Source organism: Ixodes scapularis, unplaced genomic scaffold (genome assembly GCF_016920785.2).
Source record: "Ixodes scapularis isolate PalLabHiFi unplaced genomic scaffold, ASM1692078v2 PGA_scaffold13__105_contigs__length_92229423, whole genome shotgun sequence".
NCBI classification, from domain to species: Eukaryota; Metazoa; Arthropoda; class Arachnida; order Ixodida; family Ixodidae; genus Ixodes; species Ixodes scapularis.
In genome coordinates, this window is record NW_024609839.1 from 18,214,083 (window position 1) to 18,228,497 (window position 14,415).

A 14,415-nucleotide genomic window follows, 5' to 3' on the forward strand; every position below is an offset into this window, starting at 1 on the left:
TTCCAGGTTTGGAGATAAGGGTGATGTCAGAGTGTTTCCAGGTGGAGGGAAGGGTGTGGTTAAGCCAATGTTGGTTGAAGAGCTGTACAAGGTGTTCTAGGACCTCCTCATTGAGGTGACGTAAGAGGGTGTTTGTGATGTTGTCATGTCCTGGTGTGGTGTTGCGTTTGAGGGCTTGCACCGTCGCTTGTAGTTCTGCAAAGGTGATGGGGGCGTCGAGCTCTGGGTTGGGATTGCCAGTGTATTGTGGAGGACCAACAGGGTGTGATGATGGAGGTGGAATGTATATGGAGCGGGGGGTGTCGCATAGGGCGGTGGGTGAGAGCTGAGTTTCCGCTATAATTTGTGTGGTTTGGTGGCGAGATTGCGTCTTAGTAGTGCGCGGGTCGAGTAGGGCACGGAGGATGTGCCAAACCTTCTTAGTGGAGAGCTGGCCTCGCATTTCGTCGCAAATATTGTTCCAGTTGTTCCTGGCTAATGTGAGTGCGTGCGTCTCGATCTTAGTGCGGAGAGTTTGTAGTTTGAGGCGAAGGTTGCGTCGGTGTTTATGTTTCCGCCAGCGCTGCTCGAGGCTGGTGTAGGCCTCCCAGAGGTTACGGAGGTGGGTATCTACATATTCCGCTGGGGGAGGAGGATCGATAGTTTTGGTTGCAATCTGTTTAGCTGAGAGAAGGTGGGTCGTCCATTGTTCTAGGTCGGAATCACCGGTGGTGGTGGGTGGGAGTGGGCATTCGGTACGGAATAGATCCCAATCTGTGTGTGTTGGTGGTGGAAGTGGGGGGCTTGTGGAGATGCCTTTGAGGGTAAGACACGTGCTGATGATGTAGTGATCGCTGCCAAGTGTGTGTGGTGTTGTGGATGTGTGAAGGGTGAGTCGTCCGGTGCTAAAGGTGAGGTCGGGAGTGGTATCGCGCTGGGCACTGTTGCCAATGCGTGTGGGGGAGGAAGGGTCGGTGTGAAGGGTGAGGTTCAGGGAATGGGTGAGTTCAGAGAGTAGGCGGCCTTTGCGTGTGGTATAAGAGTAGCCCCACTCTATGTTAGGGGCGTTGAAGTCACCTACAATTAGGAGAGGGTCACGTTTAGTGAAAGCGAGTGCCTGCTGGAAGATGTATTTGAAGGATATGTGTTTGGATTTAGGGGGCTATAGATATTAAGAACATGCAGGCGTGTGACAAGGGATTTGGGAAGGTGGAGTGTGGTGAGTATATGTGGGATCGGTGAGGCGAAAGTTACGTGCTGGGTGGCAATATTGCGATGTACAAGGGTGGCTATCTGGGGGAAATCCGATGGGGAGTGAGATGCATAGTCTTTGAGCTTGGGTGAGTGGTATGTTTCCTGTAGTGCTATGAGGATGGGGGGGTTGGGTATGGATGCAATGTGTGCTTGGAGGTTGGCTCTTTTAGTTCGAAAACCGCGGCAGTTCCATTGCCAGATGTATTGTGTGTTAGAGGTCCGGGTCATTTTCGTGGGTTATAGGTAAGGGTTTGGTAGCTGGGGCGGCAAGGTGCATCCATTGCAGGACTTCTTGATGTAGGGAATGTACCGATTCCTGGATTGCATTGATTTGGGCAGAGGTGTGTTGGCGGTGGTTATCGAAAGCCGTTTCTATTTCGGCGCGTAGGGTGGCTATTTCTGCGTTGCCTGAGGATGTGGGGGGAGGCTCAGTATTGGGGGGCAGTGCCCGTTTCTTATTCGGGGGGCAGGTGGTTAGCTGATCGGGTGACGGGGCTGGAGGGTTGTGGGAGGTTTGGAGTTGCTGTTTAAGGAGACGGTTTTCCGCTTGTAGACGCTAATTGTCTGCGCGAAGGAGGGCGATAGTGTTACGCAGTTGCTGCATTTCCTGGCGCATTTGGCGCATTTCGTTTTGCCATGTGGAGGGCGGGGGTGGGGGTGGGTGAATTGGGGGATTTGGGAGCAGAGCTGCGCGCACCTGGCCCTGAGCGGCTTGGCTGTAGGTGAGTCCGGGTGTGGTGAAGGTCGTGGTGTTGCGGTCAGGTCCGGTCTCGGGGGTGAAGGGGGGTATGTTGGGTAGGGTTTTCGGTATGGTGCGGCGAGGCTGGAAGCGTTTAGGGCATCCCGCTGCACCTGTCAGGTGATCTTGTCCACAGAGGATGCAGCGAGGCTGGCATGGGTGATTTGGTGTGGGGCCCGGTGTACCACAAATTGTACAGTGGGGTTTCGGTGAGGGTTTGGGGCAGACGTCTCGCCTGTGGCCAGCTGACCAACAGGCCATGCATGCTTCGGTTTTCCTCTTGTAGGGGTAGCAACGAAGAATAACCGCACGGTACCGCACCCAGAAGGGTACATGCGGCCCCAAAACGAGGACTTGCACGATGCCCGTGTCTTTGATGCGACGGGCGTCGAGGACTGTTATGGTGGGGTTATGACGCGTGAGGCTTTCCATGATTAGTGGTTCGGAGTCTTCAGCTGGGATCTGGAATATTGCTCCTGGCGTGGTGGTGCTGGGTGGGGGTATGTGGCTTTGGACGGGGTAGTGGGTAGCGTTCCAAGTGATTGCATTGAGGTCCATGTATTGTTGGGCTCTGCGTTCATCGGGGGTACTTACTACGATGAAGTTTGAACGGGTGTTTATGCGTACTTGGTCTTGAGCAAAGTCTGTTATCTTGGCTTGGTGGAAGATGCAGTCGGCTAGCTGGGCTGCATTAGTTGTGCTGAGGTCCAGACCGCCCTGAGGACGAATGACAACCTTGAAGTCATCAGGGGGGAGCGGGTCTTCTGGGGGGGTGGTAGGTTTCTTGCGATGTTGTCGGCGTTTTTGTTGGGGCTTGGTGGGTTCAGCAGCGGGTGTGGTGGTGGCTGAAGTAGCGGTTGTTGCTGCGATGCGGGAGCGAATTGTCTTCCATCCAGGTTCACGTAGGATGTCGGGATCAATTTCGTCCCCTTCAACCGTGTATTCGACACGCGTTGGCGTGATTAGAATGGCGGTGTTAGTCGGAGAAGTTGGGAGCTGCTGCGGCGGCGAGTTAGTGGTAGGCGGCGGCGGAGAGTTTGAAGTTCCCGCGTCGGCATCTGGTTGGGAGGCGCTCATGTCGGTGCGTTGAGTGGAGTGAACCGCACGTGCGCACGTGGTTGCTGCCTCTGTCGCTAAGGGCTGACGTCAAGCCGGCGGCCGCCTCGCCAAGCGAAGGCGACGTTAGGCTTAGCGAAGAGTGCCGGCGTGGCTGGTCATAATTCGGTGGTGATTCACGTACCCGGTATCGATGGGCGAAGTTGTTGGCACCGATGTGGTCCTGGTGACGTTAGGAACACTTTGGTATCAATTCGACTGGTGTGGTTGCGATGATACAAAGCTATAACCAGGTGGAAGCGGAGCCCATGCGGAGCACGTCCAGCCGGGGCGCGAATCTTTTCTCTCTCCGACAGACGCAGGAAAGGTAAAGCAGCCATCGCTTTGACTAGCAGACGTAAATCAGACGACGTTAACTGCGCCAACCCGCCGACGCCGTTAAAGAATGAAGGGCCTCGCCGCACACGAAAGGAGGAAAAACGTATTTGGGAGGGAACTTGCGGGCACCAACACGCTCACTCTCGGTTCTTAGCAAACAAACCTCGGCGCCTCGGGACACCTCGCCAGTGAGTCCTTTGACTTCCCTCCTTGATGCGCGTCTGCTAGTTGTTAGACAAAAACAACGTACCGCTCGAGCTATTTTGTCTGCCCTCTCTGAAAGGCGAAGTCGAGCTCGCTCGTAAAGACCTGCACTTCCGAAAGTCGCAGGAAAGGTAAGACAGACGCAGACGATGTTGCGAGCAGACGACGTTGCAAAGGAGCAGACGACGCTCAGATAGGGGGTCGCGATCAGCCAATCAGGGCTCGGCGTTCTGACGTCACCGCTACTTCCTTTCTCATGCGCAGAAGACGAAAATGAGCCCACTTGCAAGGCGTATAAGTTATATGACACCGTTATCAAGCCCCTCGTAAAATTTGAGGCCGTCTGTTCGACTATAGTGCGCTGTACGTCGAACTAAAGTTTTGGGGTGCATTATATGTAGGGTGTGTACTTTCCGGTGTTTATTTGTGAGAAAAATCGGCGGACGTTTTTCGGCGTTTATTTATTTTCAAAACACCGGTGTATTTCGGTGGAACGTCTTACGACTAGGCTAAAATCGGCGATTATCGGTGGAAAATAATGCGATTGATCACGACAGAGTTCCAATTTTATTCACATATTTCGTACACTTGTTCTCGAGAAAGCATCTATTTCTCACACTCGGTTATTATAGTAGATGCAAGCATACTTCGAGAGGCTTGCATCCGTCATGGCAGCACGTTCCTTGCGGTTCACAACCCGCAATTATGAAAACGCACGCTCCTGTACGGCACGGACGTTGGCAGTGTCTTCCGGAAACCACAGCAATCTCTGAATACATGGCTTGCACCGACATCACTTGGCCAGACACAATGGGGAAAGGGCACGTGAGAGCCTACCCTCCACTGCGTTAATTTTTCCACAAAAGGTCATGGGAGACACAATAGGGGAAAGGCGTGTGAGAGCTTAGCTTCCACAGCGTTAACTAGACGCTTTTGACCCCCAGAAAAGAGGGCGGACTGACGCCACCTGCAAGCCATGTATAAACACTGGAAGAATGCAGGATCCACGAGATAACAGGCTCGACGAACCTCTACGGGGAAAGGGTTTCGCTAGGTTGGAAACATGCAACGACCAGTGTTTTTCGGTTTTAAGCAGGGCGAAAATATCCAACCACCAGTGTTTTTCGGTTTGAACTGATTTCGTATTTTCGTCACCGACGGATGTTTATCGGTGTTTTTCGGTTAAAACCGGAAAATACACACCCTAATTATATGGGACAAAAGGGTGTAAGGTGATCCACTTTTTTTCTTTAGGTTGTAGTAAAAATTTTTGCAGTTTTTTTTTTTTTTTTTTTTTTTTTTTTTTGTGGCGAGAATCTTGACGTATATATTAGAGCGTTCGTTGTTCAAATAAACTATACCCGTTTTTTCAAGAAAAAAAGAAAGTTTTGAGCATTGTTCGTATACACGACGCGAAGTCTTACGAGATTTGGTTGTCAGAGGAAAAAAGCGATGATTTTGGCGCTGAAACGTGTACGTCTGGATAATATATATAGTAGAATTCACCTACATATATCTTAATTCTTCACATAAAGGTGAAAAATAGTAATAATTCGCGAGAAGTCGGACTTTTTTTTTAAATTTTGTTTTAGTAGGGTTCTTGACGTGAAAACGGGTATAGAAGCTGTGTTTGAGACATCTTGTCTTGTCCGTTATTTTTATCGTTCCGTATCTTGTGCACCTAAGGGTTCTCCTTGCTTTTTCCCACGCCGGGATGCAGCATCGGGGATCGAAGTCGAGCTGCAGTCGGGCTCCCTTCCGGTCGAGGCGGGGAGGCTCTCCTTACGGGTCTTTGCCGCCAGCGTATTAGCTTACACTCCCGAGCTCATAATCTTTGCGTCCTCGCATATTTTTGTTAATGTTGTTGTGATCCTCTGTTATGCGTCTAGCCATCGTGGAGAACGCCGTCGGCGTGAAGCGCGTGTAACCGGAGGATCTGCGCGGCGCAAAGCGAGTTGCGCTGAAATCGACGTCAATCGCTGGTTGTTCATGGGGAAAAAAAAAAAAAGTTGTCGCGCGGCAGTTTGGCGGCAGTCCGATGTGCCATGCGGGTTGAACCTGGAAATTGGTGTAGGTTTGCTTGTCCACGTTGGTGGTGATAACGTACGGTCCGTGGAAAGGCGGGCCAAGTTTCAAGGTACGAAGGCCGTTCGTGTACCATACCCTATCCTTGACGTTGTATGGAGCTGGTCGATGTTTAGCATCGTAGGACGCTTCATGCCGTGAAGGTAGTAAGCGAGGTTCGCGTTTGCAGCGTCGTGGTTCTTGTGGACGTCGCCGACCTGGTAGGGAAGCCGGGAAAATTCCATCGGTCGACGTGGGACAAAGTCGAACGGTACGTCTGGAGTCCGGCGTGCGGCTGCTCGTTCACTTGAAAGCTGGTTATAGGCGCTCCAATGGTCGATGTCGCCGTAGACGTTCTTTCGCAGACATGAAAGAATTTCTCCGTTGGCGCGTTCGACAAAGCCGTTAACTTCGGGAGCGTAAGGTACTGTTAGGATGTTCTGAATGTGCCTGTCAGTGAAGTACCGCGAAGCCAAACGTGAGGTTAGGACCCTGTCATTTTCGGCGATGACGGCTTGCGGCGTACCGAATGAGAGTACGAGTTCTAAAAATCGGAACACGTGCTCGGTCGACTTGTCAGGCACGGGGCGCGCGACAAGCGAGTGGTGAGGTCGAACGCGGTGATAAAGTATTTGTTGTCGTCACTCCTCGTCTTGCTACAGTGTAGTCTTGCGGAGGATCTTGCGCCTCGGCTGCGGCCGGCGGCATATTCTCTTACAAAAGAGAATAAACAAGACGCCGGAGTACCTGATTCTTCTAACGGACGCACTCTTCACAGCGAAAGCAACGTAACTCTCAAGAAAAAAAAAAGAAAAAGCGTGTTCCTTTTTGTGGTATTTGTATCTTGTTTCCTAAACTCAAACGACTCCTTCCTCTTTCCCCCTCACACCCTAATTCACACCCCCCTCCCCTCCCTCTTCCGCGCCGCGCCGCCGCCGATCCGTTGATCCCCGCGCCGTCAACACGCCGCCGCCGGAGGTACAAACACCGGCGCGCCGCCGCCGGCGATTTCTGACCGGCGCACAGGTCTACACCGTGGGCATGTGTACCGACGCTACCGACGCATAGTAGAAAGCGCAAAAGCAGCTGCGGTGCACCCGCAGCCTCGCGCTTGTTGTTCTGACATCTTTGGCTCGTTCACTGCGGGCGGATACTGCGGGCATCCAGGCATTTGATACCCTGACACCTGGCGCTTTTTCTGCCTTTCACGTGGCGTTCCGAGCGGCACACGACGGAAAATGCTAATCAAGCTATTCTTGAACACGTGTCGCCATCTGTATTTTATATTAGATACTGCATTTGCCGTTACTGAATAGTAAAAGTTCCTAAGCAGCACATAAACGTGAAGAAAACGTCGAAAGAACGTCGAAGACGTCTGTAACGTGACGTCGTAAAACGTCGAAGGTCCGGACGTTACTTTCCTTCGACGTCGATGAAACCTTTAAATGTCCGCGAGAAAAGGTGCACAGAAGGTCGAGGGGACGTTCCAAATGACGTTTGTTGAACGTCACATGCACGTCTCAGTGGGCCGTTGCGTCCTCCCTCGACGTATATGTTACGTGTGTTTACGACATCCGGACTACCGACGACGTTCACAGAACGTCGAAAAGCCTTTCCAAATTACGTTCCCTAGCCGTCGTGGGAAAACTTTGTGTCCCCCTCCCCACCAAAAAAAAAAGTATTTTTTCAGTAATATTGCGAAGGAAAGTTGCTATCATGCAAGTACGAAGGAAGTAACTAAAACACAGGTTTGGTACGAACTTTTTATTTGAGCATTTTCAGACACGAGATGCAATACGGAGAGCCTCCAAAAGACGTCCTTGGATGTGCCAGCCTCAAGATAAAAAAGAACAAACAAATTCACATAATTAAATGAACAAGAGACAATGTCACGCAGCGCGGAATGTTCCACCGCTTACCTCGTTCTGCTTCTGATTAATGCGCTGACGGGCGTGCTTCAGCCGCCCCATCGCACATAGCTGGTACTCTCGCTGCGTGCACGGGAATGGTTTCACAAGGGGGAGCCCGTCCGCTGGGCGTTCTTGATTGGGATCGTCGGAGGCTTCTGAAGGGCCTTGATCGGAGACTGGACTTGACGCGCCGTTATGGCAGCACCGCGAAGACCATCACCGCGAAGATTGCTGCTAGGCCTAACACACCATAACTTTCATCTGTACATTACACCATTACAAAATCACCATCACTAGACACGACACCGCGGGCCTCCTTGGTACGGGCTCTTGCCTTTCTGCGGTGCCGCGGCTCTCCTGAGCAAATAAAACATTACATTACATGTGCACTGCCACTTGTTTTCTGGGGGGCGTCATTCGTATCCTCACAGGTACCTTGATCCGAGCAGTAGTACGATTCAACGTGTGAAGCGTTATGGCCTTGAAATAGGTTTTCGAGCCGTGACTGAATACGACGGCGTTTTTGGCGATCACCGACTTCTTCATAGGGGCCACTTGAACGACTCATAGCAGCCTGCCTCGTAGACCCGTTAGACCTGTGCGCCGCCGTGCCGCGCCGCCGCCGCCGCCTGTTTTGCTCTCGCCGCCTTGCGCCGCCGCCGGGTTCCCCAGATCTAGCACGCCGCCGCCGCACAATAAATCCGGCGCGCCGCCGGCGCCACCATCTTTTTTTTTTTCTTTTTTTTTTTGTTTAGGGGGGGGGGGGGTATTGGTGTTTTTTTTTTGCTGCTTCTATATGAGTTTTACCTACTATATTATGCATAAAAAACGAATAGATTGTTTTGCCATTCATTTTTATTCCTGTAAATATATCAATAGATGTAGAAGTTCCATAAAAACCGGAGACACAGAACAAAAAAAAAACGGACAAAACAACAAGTCTCAAACACCGTCTGTAGTTTATTTGAACAACGAACGTTTTTACATATACCAAGGTATTGCATCTACCTCAAAACCCTCACCACCAACAAAGAGACACCTCCCCTTCACTAGGTGACCGAGAGATGGACACTCAGACGGAACCCATATGATTCATGATTCAGACATATCTAAATGATTTACACCACCCTGATGACCTCGCTTGAGGGCTGACCAGCCACATGCGATAACAGGCAACTCCAGCTCCAGCACAGCCCTTACAATTCTGAGAAAACAGACACAAAAAAAACGCTTCATATCACTGTCGAATGCCAAGGACGGTGTGCTTGCTCAATTACCAGAGGTCAAAATATGCATGGTCTCCCTCAGAACTCTCCTACCATTGCTGATTGTTGGGCGAGTGTGTATTGTGCGTGAGATAACATGATTGCGCTTTAAGACATAGACAGAGGAAGAACACCACAGAGCGCTTACTTTCAACTGATTTAATCCAAACGCCTCAGCGTAGATACAAACTGCGTCACCACGCCACATCGCAACCAATCCGTGGCCCCGCCGCGGACTGCAAATAAGCTATCTCTTTTTCTGCAAAGTCAATTGAAACCACGCATGACTGCAGGTGCAAGCCATTATTTGCTTCCTCCACTGTTCTCGCTAGGCACACAGATAAGACTGTTAGAGAGATAATTGAGGCGGACGCCATCAATAGTTCCGGCACGTGTTGTGCACGTGTTTTATTCTGGCACCCCTGAGGACTACCCCGAAAAGGAGGTTAACCTTTCTAATTTGTGCTGAGCTTTAAAAACTAAATTTACACCGAACCTCTCTGCCATTGATATAAAGTTATGAGAGATTCCAAGGTAGTAAGGCACACACACAACATTCCTTACAACCGGTTTTTTCCACAGGAGCCGGATTAAACGTACGTTCCTTACACCTTGAGCACAACTGTAACAATCCCATCCTGGTGTAATTGTTCAAATGGTTGTGAACGAAAATTGAGTTTGGCAGAAGGTGTTGTCGGTTTTTATCTAGAAATGCCTGACAGGAGTGGAGCAACAGCCCATTGTCACTCAAAAACTCTGAGCAATTGATTGAAATATTGAATCCGCATCATGGGAGAAGGTGCGATGTGACAACTGTAGACATCAAGGACTTACGTTACTCTATGGATAAGTCGGAGCTGTTAATAAGGGTTGGGAGGTGGTGTGATGATAATCTAGTGAAGCTGCAGTCTGCCAATGGGATTGATGTAGATAGTTTTATCAGCATTCTGGAGTTTCATTTAGAGTCCACTCCCGTAGACTTTGATGGTTCTCTTTTTATTCAAAAACAGGGTGTGTGCATCGCGTCGTGAATTGCTCCAGTGTTGTCCGAGATTTTTTTTAAAACGAGACTTATGTACACGTTGACACGGTTGTATGGTCCTTGTCGATTGGACCGCAAAACCCTGCCATCGCAACAGTCAAATTAAGTACTTATAGACCTACTGTTGCACACGGAAAAGGGCCTGCGCTGGATGTACGGCAAGGAATCAGCCAAGCCTCTGTTGGCAGCTGAGAGTTGTCACTTGAAAATAGTTAAGAGTGGTGTAATTGCGTCTGCGATGGATAACGCTTGTAAAGAATCCCGTATGTTTTGGGTTGGTGAGGTAGTTGAGTTGCAAAAGATGCGTCGTTTGGAAGCGGGCCATCACAATGATGTAATTGTCAGAGTTGTGCTCAAGGTGCTGAAGGTTTAATCCGGCTCCCGTGGAAAAACCGGCTGTGAAGAATGTCGTGTGTGTGCCTTACTACCATGGAATCTCTCATAACTTTATATCAGTGGCGATCGGTGTAAATTTAGTTTTCAAAGCTCAGCACAAATTAGAAAGGTCAACCCCCTTTCTGGTGGTCTTCAGGGGCGCCAGAAAAAAAACATAAGAACCCAGATGTAACTTTTCAGGCAGGAGTGGTGTAGGAACCCCCTCATTTCGTCGAAACTCGTTTCGTGGAATTAATTATCGCAGACAACATTTCATGGGCACACGTTTCACGGACACACGTTTTGGCGAATTGCACGCTGTAGGGACATCTCGTCACGCGTGTATCATATATTAGTAAGGGTTCTGATGGAGTTGCCTGTTATCGCATATATGGCTGGTCAGTCATCAAGCGGGGTCGTCTAGGTGGCAGGTTAGTGTGACCATGAATCTTTTGGATCTGCCTGAATGTCCGGCTTTCAGTGACCTACACTCTAAAAAAAGGGTGTATTCTTACACCTTTTGTCCCATATAAGACACCCCAAAACTTCAGACGTCGATCTGACGGTACTAACTTTCACGAGAGGCTTGATAGCCGTGTGGTACAACTTATTAAAATAGCTAATGTACGTTTTACTGACTACAAAAAAAAATAATAATAATCGGGGCTGCGAAACATCAGTGTTTTCTTTCTTTGGTCTTTGATACGTACTTTAGCTATTTAATCAGTTATATCGCTCCGTTATCAAGCCCCTTGTAAAATGCTGTGCGTCAAACTAAAGTTTTGGGGTGCGTTATATGGGACAAAAGGGTGTATGGTGATACCCTTTTTTTTAAAGAGTTCTTTTTTGGTTGTGAGGGCCTTGACGTTTATATAAGAGCGTTCATTCCTTATTCAAATAAACTGTTTATTTTTTTATTTATTTATCAAAGTACCCTCAGGGCCCGAAGGCATTACAGAGGGGGAGAGCACATACATGAAACAAAGATGTTCGTATACGCGACGCGAAGTCTTACGAGATTTGGTTGTCGGAGAAAAAAGCGATGATTTTGGCACTGGAACGTGTACGTCTTGATAACATATATATAGTAGAATCCAGCTACATATATGTTAATTCTCCACATAAAGGTGGAAACTAGTAATGGTTCGCAAGGAGTCGGACTCTTTTTACTAGAGTTCTTGATGAGAAAACGGGTATAAAACCTGTGTTTGAGACTTGTTGTCTCGTGCGTTATTTTTATCGTTTCGTGTCTCCCGTTACTATGGAAGTTCTTCACCAGCTCGCCTGTGTTTTTAAAGTGTTATAACGGAATGAACGGTTTTGTAGACCGCAAAACGATTTGAATGAAATTTTTGTAAAATAATTTGATACAAAAGGGCTATATTCGCGTCCGTTTTTCAGGCTTCTTTCAAACGTATTTTATTTTGATCCACACGCCTGGCTTGTTCCTGTCACATCGTGTTTCTGGGGGTCCTTTTTCGTTTCCACGCCGGGATCCAGCATCGGGGGTCGAAGTCGAGCCCCCATCCGGTCGAGTCGGGGAGGCTCTCCTTACCGGTCTTTGCCGACAAAGTATTTGCTTACACTCCCGAGCTCAAATTCCTTGCACCCTCGCACATTTTGCAGATGTTGTCATGATCCTCTGTTATGCGTCTAGCCATCGTGGAGGGCAGCGTCGGCGTGATGCGCTTGTAATCGGAAGATCTGCTGCGGAGCGAGGCGAGTTGGTTGAAATCGACGTCAATCGCTGCAGGTTGTTCGCGAAACAAAAAAAAAAAAAAAAAAAAAAGAAAAGAGCTATCGTGCGGCAGCTTGGCGGCAATCCGGTGTGCCTTGCGGGGTAAACCCGGAAATGGTGTAGGTTTGATTGTTCACGTTGGTGATGAATTAAGTGTCCATGGAAAAGCAGGCCAAGTTTCGAGGAAGGAACGCCGTTCGTGTACCATACCCTGTCCCTGACCCTGTATGGAGCATGGTCGATATTTTGCATCGTAGGAACGCTTCATGCTGTGAAGGTAAGCGAGGTTCGCGCCTGCAGCGTCGCAGTTCGCGCGGGACGTCGCCGACCTCGCCGGGAAGCGGGGAAAATTTCATTGCTCGACGTGGGACAAAGTTGAACAGGAGTTCGAACGGTGATGTCTGGAGTCCGGCGTACGGCTGCTGGTTCACTTGAAAGCTGGTTGCCTGGAGATAATCGCTACAATGGTCGATGTCGCCGTTGACGTCCTTTCGCGCAGACATGGAAGGATTTTTCCGTTGACGCGTTCGACAAAGCCGTTAGCTTCGGGGACGTAAAGTACTGTTAGGGATGCTCTGAATGTGCCTGTCGGCGAAGTACCGCGAAGCCGAACGAGAGGTTAGGACCCTGTCGTTGTCGGTGATGACGGCTTGCGGCGTATCAAATGAGAGTACGAGTTCTATAAATCGAAGGACGTGCTCGGTCGACTTGTTAGGCACGGGGCGTGCGATAAGCGCGTGGTGGGGTGGAACGCGGTGATAAAATACCTGTTGTCGTCGGTCCTCATCTTGCGGAATATCTTGCGCCGCGGCTGCCAGCCGGTGACATATTCTCTTACAAACGAGAATAAACAAGACGCCGAAGTACCTGATTCTTCTAACGGACGCACTCTTCACAAAAAAAAAAAAAAAGTGTGTTCCTTTTTATGGTTATTTTCATCTTGTTTTCCAAATTCAAACGACTTCTTTCTCTCTCCTCCTCACTCTCTAATTTACACCCCCCTCTTCCCCTCCCTCTTCCGCGCCACGCCGCCGCCGGTCCGTTCATCCCCGCGCCGTCAACACGCCGCCGCCGGAGGTACAAACACCGGCGCGCCGCCGCCGGCGATTTCTGACCGGCACACAGGTCTAAGACCCGTATATGTGACGGCCGGTGCTATACTTCGTTTCAGCTTCCGTCCGAGCGCAGCCAAAGGCTGAGGGACGGTTCGCAACTTCGAGAAGAGCATTCCTACGCACCACAAAGTAGTCCGCAAAATTTGTTTTTTTTTCTAAATAACTGTTTTGTGCGTAAACATTCCACAATATTCCAGATGTGTACTGCTGAGAATGATTTACAATTAAACGAATTATATATCTGAAGTTTATGTTTTTATTAATATATGTAAATGCATGTGGTTTGGTGAAAACATGTATATCCGCTGGCAACACGGCTGCAACACTCGGTTTTTCTGTGTGATTTCGTTCCCGTAATGGCCGAATCATGTGCTTCGCTGCTTTCTCCACGGAGTCGGTTCAAAGCGCCCTTTCGCAAAGGCACGTTTGGGCGTCGTGATGAACGTGTACTTTCAAATTCGGCGGGGGACTCCGGCCGCGTCGTACCGCGAATGCGTTGTAAACAAGAAAGCGTCCGGGGCCCGGGCCACTACAATTCACTGATACGCAGCAAAATCAGGACACCCCTTTATCTGCCTATCACATTGAACGCCGAGAAGCTGGTGGAAAGGACTGCGCCTCGAGCCCTGGTATATCCAGACAATACGAGGAAACATCAACGGCTGGGTCATCGGGCACTTTGCAATGTGTACTTACATCTCGAAACTATGCCGAAATTCCGAACAGGTGGAAAGCTCGGACACAGAAGCCAGCGGCCAACCTACGTACTGACATCCACGGTGACTAAATTTCAGAACGTGAAAGGGCGGGGGGCCCTTTTTAAACCTGTAGCAGACGATACCATTGATCGACCCGTAGCAGACGAAATACTCGGAGAGCGCGGGTGGCGCGGACGACCAGCGGTGCAGCGGAGTGATACAAAAGTGCAGGCGAGATCGCGTGACCTATTGCCGGCGAGTGATTGGCTCCGGCCACGCGCAGCTTTCGCTGCGCTCGGACGGAAGCTGAAACGAAGTATAGTGACTGGCTTTCGGAAAAAGCTGGACCGGGTCCCAGAGCTGTTCCCTCTGGGCCAATTCGAAGAACAGAAAATTCAGTGAAATATTTTGGGAACGACTGAGAAAATACGTGCACCCGGAACCTACGCTTGTCAAATGTTCGTCGTCACTATCTTCCCCCACTTTTCTCTCGCCCTCTTCTTGCTGAGTTTCCCGACGCATCGCATGGGGCTGTATGGAGATGCCACCTTTCCCCCTCTCTCTCGCCCCGTGCCGGCTGTTTTTTTTTTTTTTTTTT